The following is a 21,758-nucleotide window of genomic DNA, read 5'->3' as shown; positions in this document are numbered from 1 at the left end:
ATCATATCTTTTGCATCTTAACTCCGTTTTTCGCGTTCTTTATATCCACGTGTTCGTTTTAAAGCGTAGATCAACTTTTCAAGCTTGTTTTCTCTGTTTATCTATGTTTGGTGTACTGTTTTCTTACTTTTGCCCATGTTTGCTTGTATGTGCTCGTGTGACGCGTGTAGACGCCCCGCAGTTCGAGGGAGTTGCAGATCAAGCCTTCGAGGAGTACGAACAGCAGGAGCAAGGCCAAAAAGGCAAGTCGTGTCCTTGATCACTACCTTTTTGTCCTATACACCTTTACTTTCTCGTACTCAACATTTATGCTATGCACATGTTAAGATTAAATTGATGGGTCCCAATTAAGGTTCGCCTAGATTGATTTACCTTTGCCTTGACCAACCGGTTTACTTTATGTTGGGTAGCTCATGCTTAGTGCTTACTTGGTACATGGTGGTTTAACTAAACACAACGCTTAATCTTGCTTTACTTCTGTTATACCTTTCATTAAGACAAGATCATTATTTGTTAATCGGAACATGGAGCGACCACCCAGGAAAACTGTGCTACCACAAGACTAAATGGCTCTGGTCTTGGCTGATTAATTAGAAACTCTAGTTTGGGGTAATCTTACCGAAAGGGCAAGAGGGGAGGCGTTGATGGGATATAGCACTCGCTCTCTTGGGGAGTGGGCTTGGCTAAGACACTATACCCTCTAGGGGACTGCTATGTTTCGCTTCGACCTGAAACCTTAGTGGGTTACCACATTGCTAGCGAATCTTTGTAAAGGCCTCGTAGCGTCCCTATGCAATCACACCTCGGAAGTGTGGTATGGTGCCTTGCAAACACCGCATGGTTGGGTCCAAAGTTCTTTGAACTTTTACGCGACTTGTGGGTAAGGATGTGCCACCTCTGCAGAGTGTTAAACTGATCGATCAGCCGTGCTCACGGTTAAGAGCGGCCTGGACCCTCACATGATAATATTATCGGAAGATGCATTTAACTTGTTATCATTTCATGCATATGTTGTTTACTTTATTTATGATCATGTTTAATATCGGGTGGTATGAACTTATACTTAGTTAATTGCTAATAAAACTTGACCAACTTAATTAAAAGCGAATGCTAATTATGCCTTAGCCATACCTTGAATTAGCCTTACACTACACTTTTCCCCACGAACTGTTGAGTACCAACCATAAGTGTACTCACCCTTGCAAAACCGCTGTTCAGACCAAGCTAGTTGGGAAGAGGAGTACCTACACGACTTCGAGGAGTTCTAGGCGTACGTTTCTTCAGTCAGCTTCCTGTGGAGTCATCGTCGTCTTTGGAGTTCCGCTGCGTAATAATTAGACTTTGTGGTTTATTTGAGACATTCGGTCATGTAATAATGGTTAATACTCTCTTTATTCGATTTAGCACTGTCTTTGCTATTCACTATTGTCGTACATGTGTGTAACTTGATCCTGGCGCACATGTATTTAATGCACTCGATTTTGTCCTTAAAATCGGGTGTGACAAAAGTGGTATCAGAGCCGTGTTGACTGTAGGACGTTAGCCTAGTTAGAAAATGGTCATATTTAAGGATTATAATAATCTAGTAGCCATTCCTACCTTTCTTAATTTAAATCTACTTAATTATTCTTAAACTTGATTTGTCTCATCCTTGTTGCTATTTTAACCTTTTATTTTATTATCTTGCTTCGTTCAAAATTTTATTCTAAAATTTTCTTCTTTCTTTCTGTTAGATGGCTCGCACCCAGTTGACCGCACGCAAGAGCACCCGTCCCCCGCGTCATGGCATCGCGCCGTTGTACGCTCCCATGGAGCCTTGGGACGAGGAAGAAGAGGAAGAAATCTTCCAGCATCCGGGGGTAACTCTGACGAGGACGCCGTGACCGTGGAGCCGGAGACCACACCGTCGCCAGCACCGGCACCAGCTCCTGCACCAGCCCCGACACCCGCACCGGTCGTCGACTTGACGGATGAAGAGCCCGAAGCAGATCCCGAGCCCGAGAGATGGATCAAATGGGTGAAGGAAGATTATGGCCAAGGAGTGCACATGGCCGACATACTCAGGTGGACTTGTCATCACTTGGGTTACGGCATGAGGCCAATCTACAAGTGCGCTCGGTTCACCCACCCTCGCTATTCCACTTTTTGGGAGGTGAAGGTTGTCCTTCGTGAGGAGCACGAAGGAGGATGGGAGGTGAAGGCTGTTCACCGTGATGTGACCATAAGGAGGACCATGGAGTCCGGCATTGCCGAGGCAGCCAGGAGGGCACTTGAGGTCGTCTCCCACAAGGAACGGCCGCGACTACAGCACACTTACCATCGGTTCCTTCCATCCCGAGCTAGTGGAGAAGCGAGAACCTTCATCGCTACTAGTGATGGGGTTGACATGGCTACAGATTTCCTCCGCAAGTACACGTCGGCAGCTCTCACCGCATTGAATGAAGCAAACAACCACATCCATGAGCTTCAACAGGAGCTTCAGGAACTCCGGTGGGAGAGAGATGCGAATGTGGCTTCCGCGACGGGGGCACCGCCGCCGCAGGAACATACTGATTATCCCGCTTCGTCGCCGTCACCTAAGCGTCCCCGCTACGACTCGCCCGGCGCCACCGCAGAAGACCTCTAGGAGCTAGGAGTTTTTAGTTTAAATTCTTGTAATCGTTAGACGTCGTTCGAGTGTGTTAGCTAAAGTGTGCTTAGATGCTTGGTTTTGTGTTACATGTTTGAGTTGGATTTTGTAATGAGTGCGGTATGTGGGGCAATTGCCACACGATACTGGTCTTAGTAATAAAGTGCTTAGTTGGGTTTTATTTCTGTTCTAAATCAGTATTTAATCTTCCTTAATCATGATCTACCATCTGTCTAAATCTATCTATCATGCAAGCTAAGCGACATTCAATTCTGTTCTCGACATTATCTGACACGCCAGTACTGTTTTATTTATATCCCGAGCTACAGAAGTCCAAATGACATGAAATCAGTGGGGTTAGTTTCAGAATTTTTGAAGTATCCGTCTGGGAGATGTATGCGAATTAGTAAAGCAATCAGAATCTGAAACTGTCAACCGACACTGTCAGCTTGTTAATTTTGTAACTCGAGATCCAGAAGTCCGATTGAGGTGATTCCAGTTGGGTTGGTTTACAAATTTAATAAGTTACGACTTGGTAATTTTTTAGAATTTATGGACACTTCTTCTGACGACCACACCTAATTAAATGGAGCTAACAGAATCTGTTTTTCTTTTACATCTTGTCGCTTTATCTTTCTCAGTTATTCTTTCACACATCTATCTAAATCTATTGTCTCTAACGCTCAGATGGTAAACACCAGGTCCGGATCAGGAGTTGACCGTCCCGTAGTGCCTCGCCACAGGGACAACAGCAGCGATCCCAACACCGCTCCGCAACAGAACCAGCAAGCACCTGCAGGGATGGAGCAGTTTCTAGCAGCTCAGACTCAGCTTCTCGCTGGACTGACCAACACCGTGGCAGCCTTACAAGCTCAGCTGAACAATAACAACAACAACAACAACCAGCAGCAGCCGCCGCAAAGGGACAAGCACAGGGAGTTCATGAGCCACAAGCCCCCGACGTTTTCACAATCGCCGGATCCGTTGGATGCTGATGATTGGTTGAAAACCGTGGAGAAGATGCTAAATATCACCCAGTGTACTGACAGGGAGAAGGTCCTGTATGCTTCAGGACGCCTGGAAGGGCCAGCTGCTGATTGGTGGGATGCTTACACCACCACCCATGCCAATGCTAATGGCATTACCTGGGAGGAATTCAGGAATAGCTTCGGAAGTCATCATATTCCTTCCGGGTTGATGAAGCTTAAAAAGAAGGAGTTCCTTGCTCTTAAGCAGGGGAACATGATAGTGGCAGAGTACAGGGACAAGTTCGTCCAGTTGTCCCGATATGCTCCCGAAGATGTTGCTGATGATGAGCAGAAGCAGGAGCTGTTCTTGGATGGGTTGATTGGGCCACTCCAATACCAGCTGATGTCGCACACCTTCCCCAGTTTCCAGAAGATGCTAGACAAGGCAATTGGCCTGGAACACAAGAGGAACGAGCTCGGGGAGATGAAGAGGAAATTTAATTCCCAGTCGTCAGCAGGAAGCAACACCCGCCCTCGCTTTGCTCCACAGCAAGGGACGCCACTCCGCGCAGGGGGTCCGAGTGGGAATTATGGGCAGCAGTCATTCCAGCACCCCGCTCAGCAGTCATTCCAGCGCCCCAGCCCTCAGTTCCAGCGTCCGAGGATGCAGACTATGCAGACTCCGCGCCCCAGCTTTCCGCAGAACAGCCAGATGACTCCTGCAGGCGGTCCAGTGAGGCCCAATGCGCCAGGGGGAAACACTTGCTACAAGTGTGGTGAAGTTGGCCACTATGCCAACGCTTGTCCAAAGAGGAGTGTGCCTTCTACCCCCGTGCAGAATAATAACACTCCTCGGCAGAACCCGCAGGTGCAGCAGTCAAGGAATGTGAACCAGACCCCGCAGCGCGCGCAAGGACAGCAGAACTTTATGCGTGGTAAGCTAAACCATGTGGATGTGGATACCGCTCAGGAGGCTCCAGACGTTGTGCTCGGTATGTTTCTTGTCAACTCAGCACCCGCCTCAGTATTATTTGATTCTGGAGCATCCCATTCTTTCATTACTGCACAGTACGTAGCTAAGCATAACATACCCATAAGTACCATGCCACGCCACCTGCTAGTCAGTTCACCAGGGGGAAATATGAAAGTATTATATCGATGTAACCAAGTGAACCTCAAGATAATCGGCAGAGATTTCCTGGCTAATCTTATAGTATTGGAATCAAGTGGAATTGATGTGATACTCGGTATGGGATGGTTGAGCAAGTTCGATGCAGTGATACAGTGTGCAAAAAGGTCGGTTCTTCTCACAAGCCCAGCAGGGGAAAGAATTGAATTTGTGGCTACTATACCTTCAGCAGCAGATTGCGCCGTTAATCAGTTGGCTGGAAGATCTTTAGAAGATATCAAAGTGGTGTGTGACTACCCGGATGTGTTCCCCGACAATTTACCAGGTATGCCACCTGACCGCGAAATTGAATTTGCTATTGATCTTTTACCTGGTACTGCACCTATCTCCAAACGTCCTTATAGAATGTCGGTTGAACAATTAAAAGAATTGAAATGACAACTAGAGGAAAATTATCAGCAAAACAGTTTATTCGGCCTAGTTCATCACCATGGGGAGCACCGGTTATCTTTGTGCCAAAGAAGGACGGTACTCAGAGGATGTGTGTGGATTATAGAGCACTGAACGAGGTGACCGTCAAGAACAAGTACCCATTGCCTCGCATTGAGGATTTGTTCGATCAAATGAGAGGAGCCAAGGTATTCTCCAAGATCGGTTTGCGATCGGGTTATCATCAAATGAAGATCAGGCCGTCTGACATACCCAAGACCGCTTTTATTTCCAGATATGGTCTCTTCGAGTACACAGTAATGTCGTTCGGGCTGACAAATGCTCCAGCTTACTTCATGTATCTGATGAATAAGGTATTTATGGAGTACCTGGATAAGTTCATCATGGTGTTCATTGATGATATCATGATTTACTCCAAGAGTGAGGAAGAACATGAGGAACACTTGAGGTTAGTGCTTCAGAAGTTGAGGGAACATCAGTTGTATGCGAAATTCAGTAAGTGTGAGTTCTGGTTAAACGAGGTCTCTTTCCTTGGTCATATCATCTCCGATGGTGGAATTTCAGTGGATCCAGGCAAGGTTAGGGATGTCTTGAAGTGGAATCCACCGCAGACAGTAACTGAGATTAGGAGTTTTCTCGGACTTGCAGGCTATTACCGCAGGTTCATTGAAGGATTCTCCAAGATAGTGAAGCCCCTCACTACGCTACTAGAAAAAGGAAGGGAATTCAAATGGACAGAGGCATGTCAGGCAAGTTTTGAGGAACTCAAGAAGAGGTTGACCACAGCGCCAGTATTGGTAATGCTGGATCTACATAAAGGGTTCGACATCTATTGTGATGCATCTCGACAGGGTTTAGGCTGTGTTCTGGAAGGTCATGTGATCGCCTATGCTTCTAGGCAATTGAGGAAACATGAGCAGAATTACCCGACTCATGATCTGGAGTTAGCCGCAGTGGTTCATGCCTTGAAGATTTGGAGGCACTAGATTCTGGGGATTAAGTGTCAGATCTATACTAATCACAAGAGTCTCAAGTACATCTTCACTCAGAAGGACCTTAATCTGAGACAGCGACGATGGTTAGAGCTTATCAATGACTATGATCTGGAGATTCACTATCATCCTGGTAAGGCTAATCTGGTTGCAGACGCTTTGAGTCGGAAGGGTCATGCCAACTTGGCCCTAGCGTTCCAGCTACCTGACGAGTTGATGAAAGAATTTGAGAGGCTCAATTTGAGCGTCGTTGCACATACTGAGGGAGCAACGATGGAAGTGGAGTCGACTCTAGAGCAAGAGATACGTGCAGGACAACTTGAGGATGCCAAGGTCAAGGAAATCAAGGAGATGGTTAAGGAAGGAAGAGCCGCAGACTATACAGAAGACTCTCAAGGAACCTTATGGGTCAAAGGAAGGATTTGGGTACCCGATGTGGGAAATCTTCGTGAGACGATCTTGAAAGAAGCTCACGATTCAGCCTATTCCATCCACCCCGGAAGCACCAAGATGTATCAAGATCTTAAGCAGAAGTATTGGTGGCCCGGAATGAAGAAAGATGTAGCTGCACATGTAGCCGTTTGCGACATATGTCAAAGGGTTAAAGCTGAACACCAGAGGCCAGCTGGATTGCTTCAACCGTTGAAAGTGCCTGAATGGAAGTGGGAAGAAATCGGCATGGACTTTATAGTTGGATTGCCCCGCACTCAAGCTGGTTACGACTCGATTTGGGTTATTGTTGACAGATTGACAAAGGTAGCACACTTCATTCCAGTAAAGACTACACACTCTGGGGCAAGGTTAGCAGAATTGTATATGTCAAGAATAGTATGTTTGCATGGTGTGCCTAAGAAGATTGTGTCTGACCGAGGTACTCAGTTCACGTCACGCTTCTGGCAGAAATTGCATGAATCTTTAGGCACAAGGTTGAATTTTAGTTTCGCTTATCATCAACAGACGGATGGACAGACCGAGAGAACAAATCAAATATTGGAGGATATGTTAAGAGCATGTGCATTAAAGCATGGAGGCAGTTGGGACAAGAGCCTACCTTATGCAGAGTTCTCCTATAATAACAGTTACCAAGCCAGTCTCAAAATGTCACCATTCGAGGCTTTGTATGGTAGAAAGTGCCGAACACCCCTTTATTGGAGTGAAACCGGAGAGAGTCAGTTATTCGGGCCAGAAATTATACAAGCGGCAGAAAGACAGGTCCAGATCATCCGAGAAAACTTGAGGACTGCTCAGTCTTGACAGAAGAGTTATGCTGACACCAGGAGAAGAAAATTGATCTTTGAGGTAGGTGATTATGTGTATCTCAAGGTATCGCCCATCAGGGGTATGCGTAGATTCAAGGTCAAAGGGAAATTGTCACCTCGATTCATCGGTCCGTTCAGGATTCTTGAGCGAGTGGGACAGGTAGCCTATCGATTGGAGTTGCCTAATCAGTTGTCGGATGTACACGATGTGTTCCATATCTCACAGCTTAAGAAGTGCCTCAGAGTTCCCGAGGAACAGTTGCCAATGGAGGAATTGAATGTTCAGGATGATCTTACTTACACGGAATACCCCATTAAGATTATGGATACTTTGGAAAGGGTTACGAGGAATCGGACGATCAGAATGTGCAAGGTTCAGTGGAGTCACCATACAGAGGACGAGGCAACTTGGGAAAGAGAGGACGAGTTGCAGAAGGAATTTTCCCATCTCTTTCCAGGATCTTCCGAATCTTGAGGATGAGATTCTTCTTAAGGGGGTAGGATTTGTAACACCCAAAATTTTGAATAATTTAAATTCATTAAAATTTGCTCAAATTAGGGTGTCATTTAAATTCTAGGCATTTAAATTCATTTTCTTTAATTCAATTAATTCATCATAGGAATTATTTGTGCATTCATGCTGGTGCATTTATTTTGATTGCTTGAGTTTGATTCAAATTTTGAATTTCCAAATTTAAATTCAACTTCCAAAATCATTTTCTTTTCCTCTTTCTTTTTCTTTTTCTTCATCTCCAACTGGGCTGCATCTCTCTCTTCTCCCCTTTCTTTTCTTCTTGCGGCCCAGCTTAACCCGCGCCTCCTTTCATCCTTCGGCCCAGCCGAGCCGCAGCTCCTCGGCCTGCTCCACCGCCCGCCGGCCTCCTCCTCTTCTTCTCCTTCCGGCCCAGCTCCCCGCCGCTTCACCCCCTCCTCTTTTCTTCTGCCGGCCCAGCTCCGCTCGGCCTGCTCCTCCCGTCCGCTCCTCCGCGCGGCCCGCGCACCGTGCGCCGGCCCAACAGTTGCGCCAGCCCGCCTTCGCCCGCGTCCGCTGACGGGTGGGCCCCACCCGCCGTCTCCTTCCTCCGGCCGGACTCCGCTCCGCCTCCGCAACGGCCGCCGCCGGATCCGCAGCCGTCCGCCTCCGCTCCGACTCCTTCGGGGAGTTTAAACCCGCGCCGCCTCTATCTCCTAGCGCCCTATATAAGCCGCCGCCTCCTCCCGGCCTCAAGCACCCGCACCTGAAGCCCTAAACCCTAGCGCCCGAGCTCCAAGCGCCGCTGCCGCTTCCCCGCCGTCAAGCGCCGCCTCCGGTGAGCTCCGGTCGCCAAGGACTCCCAAAACGAGTTCGCCGCGCCCTCCTCTTTCTTCTGGTGCTTTCCTCGTGCGAAACGGATGCCCGTGGTGTTGTTTCGGGTTACTCCGGCGACCCGCCGCCGCTCGCCGTCGCGCGCCGCCGCTCGCCGTCGCCGGCCGTTCTGATTTCCGCCGCCGCCGCGATGTCGTGGACGACCGCGACCGTCGGATCAAGATCCGACGGCTCATAGCGAGTCAATCAAGACCGCGTAACGGTCAACCGAACCGCGCCGCGCCGCTTTTGCTCTTAAGCCCTCGCCTTTTTCCGCAAATTAACCCGCGGTCCAGATCGCGTTGAAAGTATTTACAAATCTGCCCTCGCATTTTTCGGTTTAACCCTTGAGCTTTCCAGAAATCAACCCGCCGTTCGGATTTGATGTTTTTATGCGTCAGACCCTCGGTTTATACGCATAATTACGTATAAGCCCTCGGTTTTCGCGGATAGGCCCTAAAAGTTTTGTTTTTCTCACAGAAAAGTCCCTGGATCTTGTTTTAATCATATCTTTTGCATCTTAACTCCGTTTTTCGCGTTCTTTATATCCACGTGTTCGTTTTAAAGTGTAGATCAACTTTTCAAGCTTGTTTTCTTTGTTTATCTATGTTTGGTGTACTGTTTTCGTACTTTTGCCCATGTTTGCTTGTATGTGCTCGTGTGACGCGTGTAGACGCCCCGCAGTTCGAGGGAGTTGCAGATCAAGCCTTCGAGGAGTGCGAACAGCAGAAGCAAGGCCAAGAAGGCAAGTCGTGTCCTTGATCACTACCTTTTTGTCCTATACACCTTTACTTTCTCGTACTCAACATTTATGCTATGCACATGTTAAGATTAAATTGATGGGTCCCAATTAAGGTTCGCCTAGATTGATTTACCTTTGCCTTGACCAACCGGTTTACTTTATGTTGGGTAGCTCATGCTTAGTGCTTACTTGGTACATGGTGGTTTAACTAAACACAACGCTTAATCTTGCTTTACTTCTGTTATACCTTTCATTAAGACAAGATCATTATTTGTTAATCGGAACATGGAGCGACCACCCAGGAAAACTGTGCTACCACAAGACTAAATGGCTCTGGTCTTGGCTGATTAATTAGAAACTCTAGTTTGGGGTCATCTTACCGAAAGGGCAAGAGGGGAGGCGTTGATGGGATATAGCACTCGCTCTCTTGGGGAGTGGGCTTGGCTAAGACACTATACCCTCTAGGGGACTGCTATGTTTCGCTTCGACCTGAAACCTTAGCGGGTTACCACATTGCTAGCGAATCTTTGTAAAGGCCTCGTAGCGTCCCTATGCAATCACACCTCGGAAGTGTGGTATGGTGCCTTGCAAACACCGCATGGTTGGGTCCAAAGTTCTTTGAACTTTTACGCGACTTGTGGGTAAAGATGTGCCACCTCTGCAGAGTGTTAAACTGATCGATCAGCCGTGCTCACGGTTAAGAGCGGCCTGGACCCTCACATGATAATATTATCGGAAGATGGATTTAACTTGTTATCATTTCATGCATATGTTGTTTACTTTATTTATGATCATGTTTAATATCGGGTGGTATGAACTTATACTTAGTTAATTGCTAATAAAACTTGACCAACTTAATTAAAAGCGAATGCTAATTATGCCTTAGCCATACCTTGAATTAGCCTTACACTACACTTTTCCCCACGACTTGTTGAGTACCAACCATAAGTGTACTCACCCTTGCAAAGCCGCTGTTCAGACCAAGCTAGTTGGGAAGAGGAGTACCTACACGACTTCGAGGAATTCTAGGCGTACGTTTCTTCAGTTAGCTGCCTGTGGAGTCGTCGTCGTCTTTGGAGTTCCGCTGCGTAATAATTAGACTTTGTGGTTTATTTGAGACATTCGGTCATGTAATAATGGTTAATACTCTCTTTATTCGATTTAGCACTGTCTTTGCTATTCACTATTGTCGTACATGTGTGTAACTTGATCCTGGCGCACATGTATTTAATGCACTCGATTTTGTCCTTAAAATCGGGTGTGACATTTGTTGAGGACTGTCCTTTCTTTTATAACTTCTCTACACAGCCCTCATCTTCACCCACAAAGTCCACATCTTTTCTATGTCTTCCTCCTATTTCATCCACTAATGATATCCCTTCACCTTCCGCGTCCATTCCTGGTCCTTCTATTTCCATCACGCCTCCTATACATGTGCCAACTACACCTCCACACCTACACATGCGCCACCTACACCTCCTCCATCACCTTCACATACGCCACCCTATGCCTCCACCACATCCTTTTTCAAAACAACGTATCACATGTTTTTTCAATCGTCATCCAAACCCCCCCCCCACCGAACATCCTTCTAGTTCTACCACCTCGGCCAGTCCTGATGTGCTTGCTGTTGATGGTTCTAATAATAATAATATTGATGAGTCACATATTGTTTTTGATGAGACACAAGCTGCTCCAAAATATAATCTACAAGATCATAGTACTATTCATCCTGAAGACAAGTATGGTTTTCCTCGTGTGAATGCTGTTGTTGGTGAGCCATTCACTTATCATGAAACAGCTAGTATTCCAGAGTGGCAGCTTGCTATGTCTGAGGAGCTTGCTGCCTTTGATGGTACAAGAATTGGGGATCTTGTTCTATTACCATCCCATGCTGTGCCTATCACATCTAAGTGGGTATTCAAAATTAAGACCAAGTCAGATGGTTTGATCAAGAGATATAATGCTCATCTTATTGCAAGAGTTTTTCTGCAGACTCAGGGACGAGATTATGATGAGACATTTGCTCCAGTTGCTCATACGACTACTGTTCGAACTTTGATTGCAGTAGCTAGAGTTGGAGGTATGCCCTAGAGGCAATCATAGAGATGATGATATTCCATTTGTATCCATGATTTATATTGTGTTCCTTGAATATCCATTAAAGGCTACTTGAATTGATTTGCAATTGTGTGAATTGTATGTGAAACTCTTTACTTGTATGGTTATTCTAAAGTTGTCCCTAGTCGGAGTTCATGTGAGGACACACATGAATATTAGACTAGCACATGTATTAGTTGATGACTATGTTTCACAAGTCATGGACATGGAGATGTTGAACTAATAATATGGGCACATGTGAAGACATGTGCTAGGACTGACCCAACACGAGAAGTAGTTCTCTCTTTACACAACATATACGCTTTCTCCTTAGACCTGAGATTGTCGCATGTACTCAAGATGTGGATCGACTTACTTAGGGGCTATCAAACGCTACGCCGTAACAGAGTAGTTATAAAGGTAACTTTCAGGTTTGTCAAGAAGTATGCTATGAGACATGGTCAATCAAGATGGGATTTGCCCCTCTCTGATTGAGAGTGATATCTCTGGGCCCCTCGAGTGATCGGATCCGAAAATGCATGGCCATGCTACGTACGGTTAAGAGTTAACCTACAAAGGGATTCCGAATCATAGGATCGAGAAAGAGCGGTCGGCTTGAAGCTAGACCAAATATCGTGACGCAAAGGGAATAGCATGTATATTATGTTGTGATGGTTCGTCTGATATGATCTTCGTGTGCGTATAGGAGTTGGCACGTCTTGCTAGAGGCCGCTACCGACTATTGGGCCGAGTAGGAGTACTCGGGCCATGTCTATACGTATCCGAACCCATAGGGTCACACACTTAAGGGGCTGGAAGCCCAATTTGGATGTGATCCGAGTTGGATTGGGTTTAGAAGTACTAATGGGCCTCGAACCCAGAGGCCCGTTAGGAACCTCTATAAATAGAGGGGTGGGGCGCCCTAGGGTTTACACCTTTTGGTGAAACACATCTGTTGCGCCTCCCACGCCCTCACCTGTTGCAACTCACGGACCTAGCAGTCCGGCTTGCGACGCTTCCTCCCTGCACGTGTGGATACCTTGGAGGTGTTGCGCCTGTAGCACTTGGACAAGCCACCGATGAGCTACGACGAGCCGCCGATGAGCCACGACGAGCTGCCGACGAGCCACGATGAGCCGACGACGAGCCGCGGCACAAGGGCGATCTTGCTGCACGTGGACGAGCTGCTGAGGAGCTGCTGGATGTCGAATACGTATGACTACGCTGATCGACTTCGCTGCATCAACGCGAATCTACATCTTCCGCATCAGTGCGTCGAGTGGTAATCCCGTGATCCTTATACGGTAGTTTTCCTAGTTTACGCGGTAGAAAATTTTGATTTGCGCTAGTGTAGCCTACCTTGTATTCCTACAGCTAGCACTTCTTCATGGAGTATCTCTCAGATGGATGTTAAGAATGCTTTTCTTCATGATGATTTGTATGCATCCACCCTAGGTGTTGATGGTCCTTCAGGATATGTCTACCATCTTTGCCATGCTTTATATGGTCTTAGACAGGCTCCTCGTGCCTCGTTTGAGCATTTTGTCTCTGTGATACGGGCTGTTGGCACCTAGGCCCCGTTTGGATCCCTTCATTTTGAAGGAATTGGAATCTACTTAATGTAGTATGATATTTGTCTTGGAATGTGGCATTCCACAACTTTCCAAAGTTTAGATATGAGCCTATCTTAAATTTAAGGGGGTGGGAGATGGAAATTGATTAGATCCTCATGCTATGTTTCTAATGTGCAACTTATAACACGCTCTTCGACTCGCTTGCTACTGTTTGGATTGAGGGAAGCGAGCGTCGAGGCCAGTTTGATAATAGTGTTGTCCTCCAAGGGAAGGATAGGTCAATCTATTGCATCCGGTCCTATCATAGGTACTACGACGCTCTCTTATACCCACTATTCTTTCCAAGATGTGAGCTCAGGTGGCACAACTGCATTCCAACAGTTGGTGTGACTGAGGCTGAAGTCAATAAAGCTCGAGCGATCTGCAAGGCGTGTGCTGAGGGTGGTGGTGATGATGATGCTGGTAAATTTAGATGTCTTTATAGTGTCTTACAAACCTTAGACAAATGTTCCGCATGCCATCAATCACGGTACTAACTTCAACAATCTTAAAGTGTGTAGGGTCTGCCGGGAATAAATGTGTCAAATTCCAGATGCTCCCTAGCATTTTTAATCCAATACTATACGGCAAGTGTCTATTCCAATAGTTTACCGTCGACACCTACATGAAGATCGAAAGCTTGCATCTAGACTACATCCGCAACAATTAGGACATTCTTAGGGATGATCTGTACCAAGGTTTGGTTGATAGCTGGCATACGGGGGTAAAAGATGCTGATGAGGTTGGTAGGCATACTGTGCTGTCGCCAAGTTTTATCGGAGGGCCACGTAATATGAGGCTCTGATGTGAAAGTTTGGTAAACCGGATATCTTCCTCACAATGACGTGCAATCCTGATGAGATCAAGAATGAGCTTTATCCCAGCCAAAGTCCACAGGACCGTCCAGATCCCTTAACTCGAGTGTTCAAGGTGAAGTTGGAGGAGCTCAAGAGGATGTTGATGGAAAACGACATACTTAGGAAGGTCCGTGCATGTGTATATGTCATGGAGTTCCAAAAGAAGGGCTTGCCGCATGCACACTTGTTGCTAATAATGCAAAGCAAGTACAAGATCACGTGTCCCGAGCAGTATGACCTGCTTATCTCTGCTGAGCTACCAAACAAGAAGAAGTACCCTAACCTCTACAAGATGGTGTCGAAGCATATGATGCATGGCCCCTGCGGGACGCTAAATCCATTATGTCCATGAACAAGGGGACATACTTCATGCAAGAACTATTACACGTGGCCATTCTGCGATTCAACGTAGCAAGGTGAGGATTCGTACCCCATCTATCGGCGATGCGATGGTGGTCATAAGGAAATAATTTGAGGTCACATCCTAGATAATCAGTGGGTCATCCTATACAACCCATGCCTGCTGCGTACTTTCAATTTCCACATCAATGTTGAGGCATGTAGTAGCATTAAATCCATGAAATACCTATCCAAGTACATATACAAGGGCCATGACAGAGCGTATGTGGCTGTTAGGGAGGTTGGAAAAAAAAGATGACAAGGGGAACGTTGATGAGATCACACAGTACAGAGAGGCCCGGTGGGTGACACCTCCAGAAGCAATGTGGAGGATATACGGCTTTGACTTGAGTAAGAACCATCCACTAGTGCATATGGTTACATATCATAAATGGGATAAGATCGAATGGGTTGTCAAGCGTCCAGGTGCTGACAACTCAATGCTGACAGCGTACTTTGACTACAACAGGCTTCATGAGAAAGCTCGAGGAATCTTGTACCATGACTTTCCGGAGCATTATACTTAGGAGTCTAATGGTAAATTTTGGACACCAAGGAAAAACGCTGTATACCAGGTCGAGAGACTCGTATCGGCTCATCCGATTGAGGGGAAATGATACTTTCTTCGGGTTCTCCTAAACCATGTTGATGGGGCTACTTCATACAGGGACCTGAGGACTGTTGATGATGTGCTCTTGCCCTTGTTCCGTGAAGCTGCAGAGAAGTGAGGCCTAAGTGAAGAAGATAATACACTCGATGAGTGTCTTACTGAAAATAGTTTGTTCCACATGCCATCCTCATTGTGTATGTTATTCATGACAATATTGGTATTCTGCGAGCCGAATGATGTGTTTGGGTTTTGGATAAAACACCTTGATGCAATGTAAGATGACTACAGGTGCAACAATCTAAACTTGAGTCTGGTGGAACATATGGTTTTAATTGACATTAGGAACATGTTGCAATCTATTGGGAAGGACATAAGGTCATTCTATCCCCTAGAAATTGATGATGCTAGCAGTATCCCTCATGAGATATTTGAGGAGGCAAGCATTGACCAGAATTCGGAAGATAAGGGACTATCTGATTCCCTAAACGAGGTGCAGAGGGCTGCCTACGAAGAGATAATGTCCAAAGTCAACACCGAACAAGGTGGTTTGTTCTTTGTGGATGGACCTGGTGGCATAAGAAAGACATTGTGTACAGGGCACTTCTCGGAACCCTTCATAGTCAAAACAAGCTTGCCACGACTAGAGCTACATCTGGTGTCGTAGTATCTATAATGCCTAGTGGGAGGACAGCCCACTCACGTTTCAAGATACCCTTTACTCTTGAGGATGGCGGTTGTTGTAGTTTCACCAAACAGAGTGGTACTGCAAAGCTGCTGTAGCAAGGGTCTCTCATTATTTGGGATGAGGCATCTATGGAAAGAGGCAAGTTGTGGAAGCCCTAGGCAACAGCCTACGTGATATAATGGGCCGGCAGGATCTGTCGTTCGGTGGGAAGACTATTGTCTTTTGTGGGGATTTCAAACAGGTCCTCCCTGTTGTACGGAAAGGATCCAAGGCTCAGATAGTTGATGCTTCTTTACGGAGGTCATATCTTTAGTAATCCATTTACCACCTTAAGCTCGTGTGCAACATGAGGGCGTGGAGTGACCCATGGTTTGCGGAATATCTACTGTGCATTGGTGGTGGCACGAGGAGGTTAACGGAGATGGTGCCGTATGTCTTCTTGATGATATATGTGTCCCGTGCTCTGGGATTTTGAGAAAGATCTGTCATTGAATGTATCTTTCCAAACCTCAATGCAAACATGACAAACAAGGACTACATCACCTCCAGAGAGATTCTATCCACACGTAATGATTGGGTGGACAATATTAATATGAAGATGATCGGCATGTTTTAGGGTGGGGAGATGGTGTACCATAGTTTCGACTCCACGATTGCTGATCCGCATAACTATTATCCATCAGAGTTCCTTAACACATTGACTCCCACTGAGCTACCTTCACATTTGCTAAAGCTCAAGATCGGCTGCTTGGTCATATTGCTTAGGAATATCGACCCTGTGAATGGACTGTGCAATGGTACAAGGCTGATGGTTCAACGCTTCCAAAGAAATTCGATCGATGTTGAAATTGTGCTGGGACAGCATGCCAGAAAGACGGTTTTCCTTCCTCGAATATTGTTGTGCTCCTCTGATGATGAGATGTTCCCATTCCAATTTAAGAGGAAGTAGTTCCCTATTAGGCTAAGCTTTGCCATGATGGTCAACAAGTCGCAGGGCCAAACTATACCAAATGTAGGTGTGTACCTGCCCGCCCTTTTGTTCTCTCATGGTCAGTTGTATGTTGCTATGTCTAGAGCCACAACCAGAATGAATATTAAGATCCTCGCCCTCCCGCCTAACGCAGAGGTAGAGGAGGAAGAGGCTAAAAAGAAGCAAATGAAAAATGCTAATAAGAAAGGGAATGGCCAGGGGGAAAAAAGAAAAGGGTACCAATAGTAGATGGCACGTATACAAAGAATATAGTATACAAGGACGTTCTAACACCATAGGCTAGGTAATATACTCATTACTCGTGCATGTCTTACACTTTTCATTGATTTTTAGTAGTAAGCTTAAGTTACAATTCAATGATTCTTGCCTTCTCTAGGTAAAATTAAATGCGGTATTGTACTATCCATGAAAATGTTGTATCACCTCAACGTGCTATTTGTCAAGTCAATCCTTCAGGTAAAAGGTGAATGCTTAATGTTGAAACTGCAAATTGTTGGCACAACGTTTTCAATGTTGTGACTGATGTTTATTTTTGTCTTTTTTAGTACTAACAGTTTCTTCTGTGATGACATCGGGCCATTTTTTGATTCATGTAAATCATAGGTATATCGGCAAGAGTATTGGTTTACAAGTATAATCACCAAACCCGTTTGCAGTGTGCAAAAAGGGATATCAATATTGCTCCATCTGATATGCCTCATATCTTTTTGTTTACAGGTATTCAGACCCTGGTGTATTTTGTTGATGTTAATATGGGAGATGCACGCGGCCCGTTCTCACGCAGCACATCGCCCTCAGGGAGGCCAGTGTCCCCCCTGGGCACATGCTCAGCCCCTTCAAACCGAAGTAGCCACTCTTCGCACACCACGTACCCGCATAAATCTAGATGTTTTGTTATACCTCCTGAATCTACTGCCAAAGATGCCAACAAAAAGGAAACCACCGCCCACCCATGGGCCTATCTGGTTGTGTATCTGTCTCCTTGCTGCCTATATAAATCCATTGGTCTACTATTTCTTTTTCCAAACAAGTAGCATCCATATTGCTCCATCCATATTCCAAGCGAGTTGTCAAAGAAATATGGTTACATCCGCTTATTTCATCCCTCTCAAGGATGCACTTGGTAGCTGCCATGGAGTCGAGGTGGACATCTTTGCCGTTGTTGCTTTGACCCCCATCTTATGCGATCCCTATGCAACGAGGGAAATTTGCTTCGTGGATAACAGGTTTGTCTTTAAATTTGGGTTTGATTATCAGATTGGCTGGTAATATCCAAAGCATTTAACATTATGACTCTACTATTGTAGTCGAATTGCCTTCCTCCGCATTGTGGATCTCCATGACTAGCTGTACGTTAGGTCAAAACTTTACTGGCAGCCGAGCTAAAGAACCATTTTATCATGGCTACTAGGGTCCGTGTCAACCATCACAGATGTTTCTTCTGCAAACTTTATACTCTATTGAATGGATTCATTTTTTTGTGCTGTAAGATATGGCAATGTATGATTGATTCCTATACGTATTTTACTTTTGCAGTGTGCTTGGAGGAGTCTGAGCACACAACAATCACTTTGATTGAAAATACACTACAATAGTCCAAACTCCAAAGCGCATATGAGAGAATGAATATTTAGACTTCCATGAATACAGGGATTATAGATCGGTGTGGATATTAATTGTATCCATGAAAATTTCGTAGACGAGGTGTGCAGGATTCGTACAGGTCTGATCACGGTGCCGGATGAGCAGTAGTCGAAGTCCAGGTAACCAACACGATGGATTTTTTTTGGCCTGACCTATTCCAAAACTGAACGTATATTTATTCCCTTAGTTGTAGCATGTACATTTACGTATTGATTCCTTTCCATCCATATATGTCGTGGTGGGATACACGGCTATTTTGGAATTGGTGACGATCTTTTAGCCTCAGGGGCGCCGGTCTTCCTGTAGCTTATCCGACAATAACGCGTCACAATGAATCGAGCGAAACACCAACTAGATCGACGCCCAAAATTTATCCTAAATATTTTGGAGTGGCGGGAGTTAAACATGGCGCCACATTTGAAAGAGACGTGAAATGAAAATTTTGCCTTTCCACGCCTTTATTAAAGGGGGTGACGGCGAGTTTGGGCTGGAAAAGGAGGATGTCGCTGAGTTCACTGCCGTCGCCATCAGAGGGCAGGAGGAACCAAGCACTTCATCACTAGCCCTTGCCCTTCTTCACCATGATGATGACCTCCTGCAAACTGCGTTCAACGACGAGCCCAAAGGTGAGATACCGCTAAATGATCTCAGCCATCGTGGTCGTCAATCACTCTAATCACACGTTTCAAATTGGCAGCTGCTAATATGGGTTCCTCCTACACATCGCTTTTGAGGAAGAGGGTGTATGCTAACCTGCTACCATTCTTGCCCACACCGATGACATACAAGTATGATACTCATAATTTTATAAGTGGTAGAGATTTCATTTGAATGACGACATCAGTTTTTATCTCGTACGCTATGATGCACCCTCGCATTATATATGTATACAATCTTCGAATTATAGGTGGGTTGAGTTTCATGAGGTGAAGATGGAACACATCTTCTCGAGATGGGATGTGAGTGTCATGGTTTTCTAGAAAGGAAACATATGAGAGTACGGAGGAGATGCGTATTTGTACATAATCTTGGTTGATGAGCAGGTGCTTCAATCATCCGCCTGCTTTTTTTTATATGCATGTGTAATTAGGTGGGTGCATTGTAGTTTGACTGCAAACTACCATTGTATGTTGGCTACAATGTTTGTGCAGGGCACCAAGATAGAGGCAACTGCGTGCGGCAATCATCACATGTTGTTCGACAGTGTGCTCATTGAAGGAGAAACATACGACTTTTTGGGAGTGTGCTTTGCGCCAACTTACGTGGATCCCATACGCAGACACTGTAATCAATACTCCATAGAGGCCCATCTAGACTTATACGTAATTACACGTATAAATCGAAGGTTTAACGCGCAAAAACTCCAAACGGACGGCGGGTTGATTTTTAGAGAAACTCAGGGTCTAAACTGAAAGAAAATAGGATCAAAGCACAAATACTTTTGAACTAGATTGGACCGCGGGTTGATTTGCGGAAAAGGCAAGGGCTTAAGTGCAAAAGTGATGCGGCACGGTGCAGTTGACCGGTACGCGATCCGATTGACTCGCTGCCGGTCGTCGGATCTGGATCCGACGGTCACGGTCGTCGGTGATAGCGTGGCGGCGGCGGAAAAGGCGGCAGGCGGCGGCGAGCGGCGGCGGGGTCGCCGGAGTTGGCCGAAAAGGCGCTTCGGGGCTCGGTTTTGCGCGCAGATTGCACGGGAAGAAAGTGGAGGACACGGCAAACTCAATTGAGCCCTCGGGGTGAGCCAAAAGGTAGCGGGGATCACCTTACGGCGGCGGCGTGCGGTGGAGAGATGGCGGTGGCACTGGAGCTCGGGAAGCTAGGGTTTCGGGGTGCTGGCGCGGGTGCTCAAGGCCGGGGGTTGCGGCGGCTTAAATAGGGGCGGATGGCGGCGGCTTGCACGTCAAGGGATAGGGGCGAGGGCCATTCAAATCGGCCGGGGAGGCGGCTCCCAGGTGGAGATCTCGCGCGGCTATTGCGGGCGGAGCGGAGTCCCGGCCGGAGGTGGGAGATGACGGTGGGGCCCACCTGTCAATGGCCGCGGAGCAGGGACAGGCCGGCGCGGTTCTCCAGGCCAGCGTGGCTTCGTGGGCTGCGGAGAAAAGAAGACGGGCCGGCGAGGGAGAGGCGGGGTGGGGAGCTTCGCAGGCCGACGGAAAAAATGGAGCGGGCCGGAGGAAAGGCGGAGCGGGCCGCGAAAGAAAAGAAAGAAAGGGGAGAAGTAAGGATGCAGCCCAAGAGAAGGAGAAAGAAAAAGAAAAGAAAACGAGAAAAGGAAAGATTTTGAAAATTGAAAATTGAATTTGAAATTCAAATTTGATTCAAACACAAGCAAGCAAAATAAATGCACCAGCATGCAATGCACAAATAATTCCTATGATGAATTAATTTAATTTAGAGAAAGTGAAATTAAATGCCTAGAAATTTAAATGACATCCTAATTGAGCAAATTTTAGTGAACTTAAATTCTTTAAAAATTTGGGTGTTACAAATCCTACCCCCCTTAAGAGAATCTCGTCCTCGAGATTCGGAAGATCCTGCGAAGAGATGGGGAAATTCCTTCTGTAGCTCGTCCTCTGTTTCCCAAGTTGCCTCATCCTCTGTATGGTGACTCCACTGAACCTTGCACATCCTGATCGTCCGATTTCTGGTAACCTTTTTCAAAGTATCCAAGATCTTAATGGGGTATTCCGTGTAAGTGAGGTCATCCTGAACATTCAATTCCTCCATAGGCAATTGTTCTTTTGGAACTCTGAGGCACTTCTTAAGTTGTGAGATATGGAACATGTCATGTACATCTGACAACTGGTTAGGCAACTCCAGTCGATAGGCTACCTGTCCCACTTTCTTAAGAATCTTGAACGGACCGATAAATCGAGGTGACAACTTTCCCTTGACCTTAAATCTACGCATACCCCTGATGGGCGACACCTTGAGGTACACATAATCACCTGCGTCAAAGGTTAATTCCCTTCTCCTGGTATCAGCATAACTCTTCTGCCGGGATTGTGCAGTCCTCAAGTTCTCTCGGATGATCTGGACCTGTCTTTCTGCCTCTTGTCTTTCTGCCTCTTGTATAATTTCTGGTCTGAATAACTGACTCTCTCCTGTCTCACTCCAATAAAGGGATGTTCTGCACTTTCTACCATACAAAGCTTCAAATGACGACATTTTGAGACTGGCCTGATAGCTGTTATTATAGGAGAACTCCGCATAGGGCAAACTCTTGTCCCAACTACCTCCATGCTTCAGTGCGCATACTCTCAACATATCTTCAGTATTTGATTTGTTCTCTCAGTCTGTCCATCCGTCTGAGGATGATAAGCTGAACTGAAATTTAAT

The sequence above is a fragment of the Setaria viridis genome, chromosome 7 (assembly GCF_005286985.2).
Source record: "Setaria viridis chromosome 7, Setaria_viridis_v4.0, whole genome shotgun sequence".
In the NCBI taxonomy this organism is placed as follows: domain Eukaryota; kingdom Viridiplantae; phylum Streptophyta; class Magnoliopsida; order Poales; family Poaceae; genus Setaria; species Setaria viridis.
The sequence above is the reverse complement of the archived record's forward strand: the minus strand, read 5'-3'. Positions refer to the sequence as shown.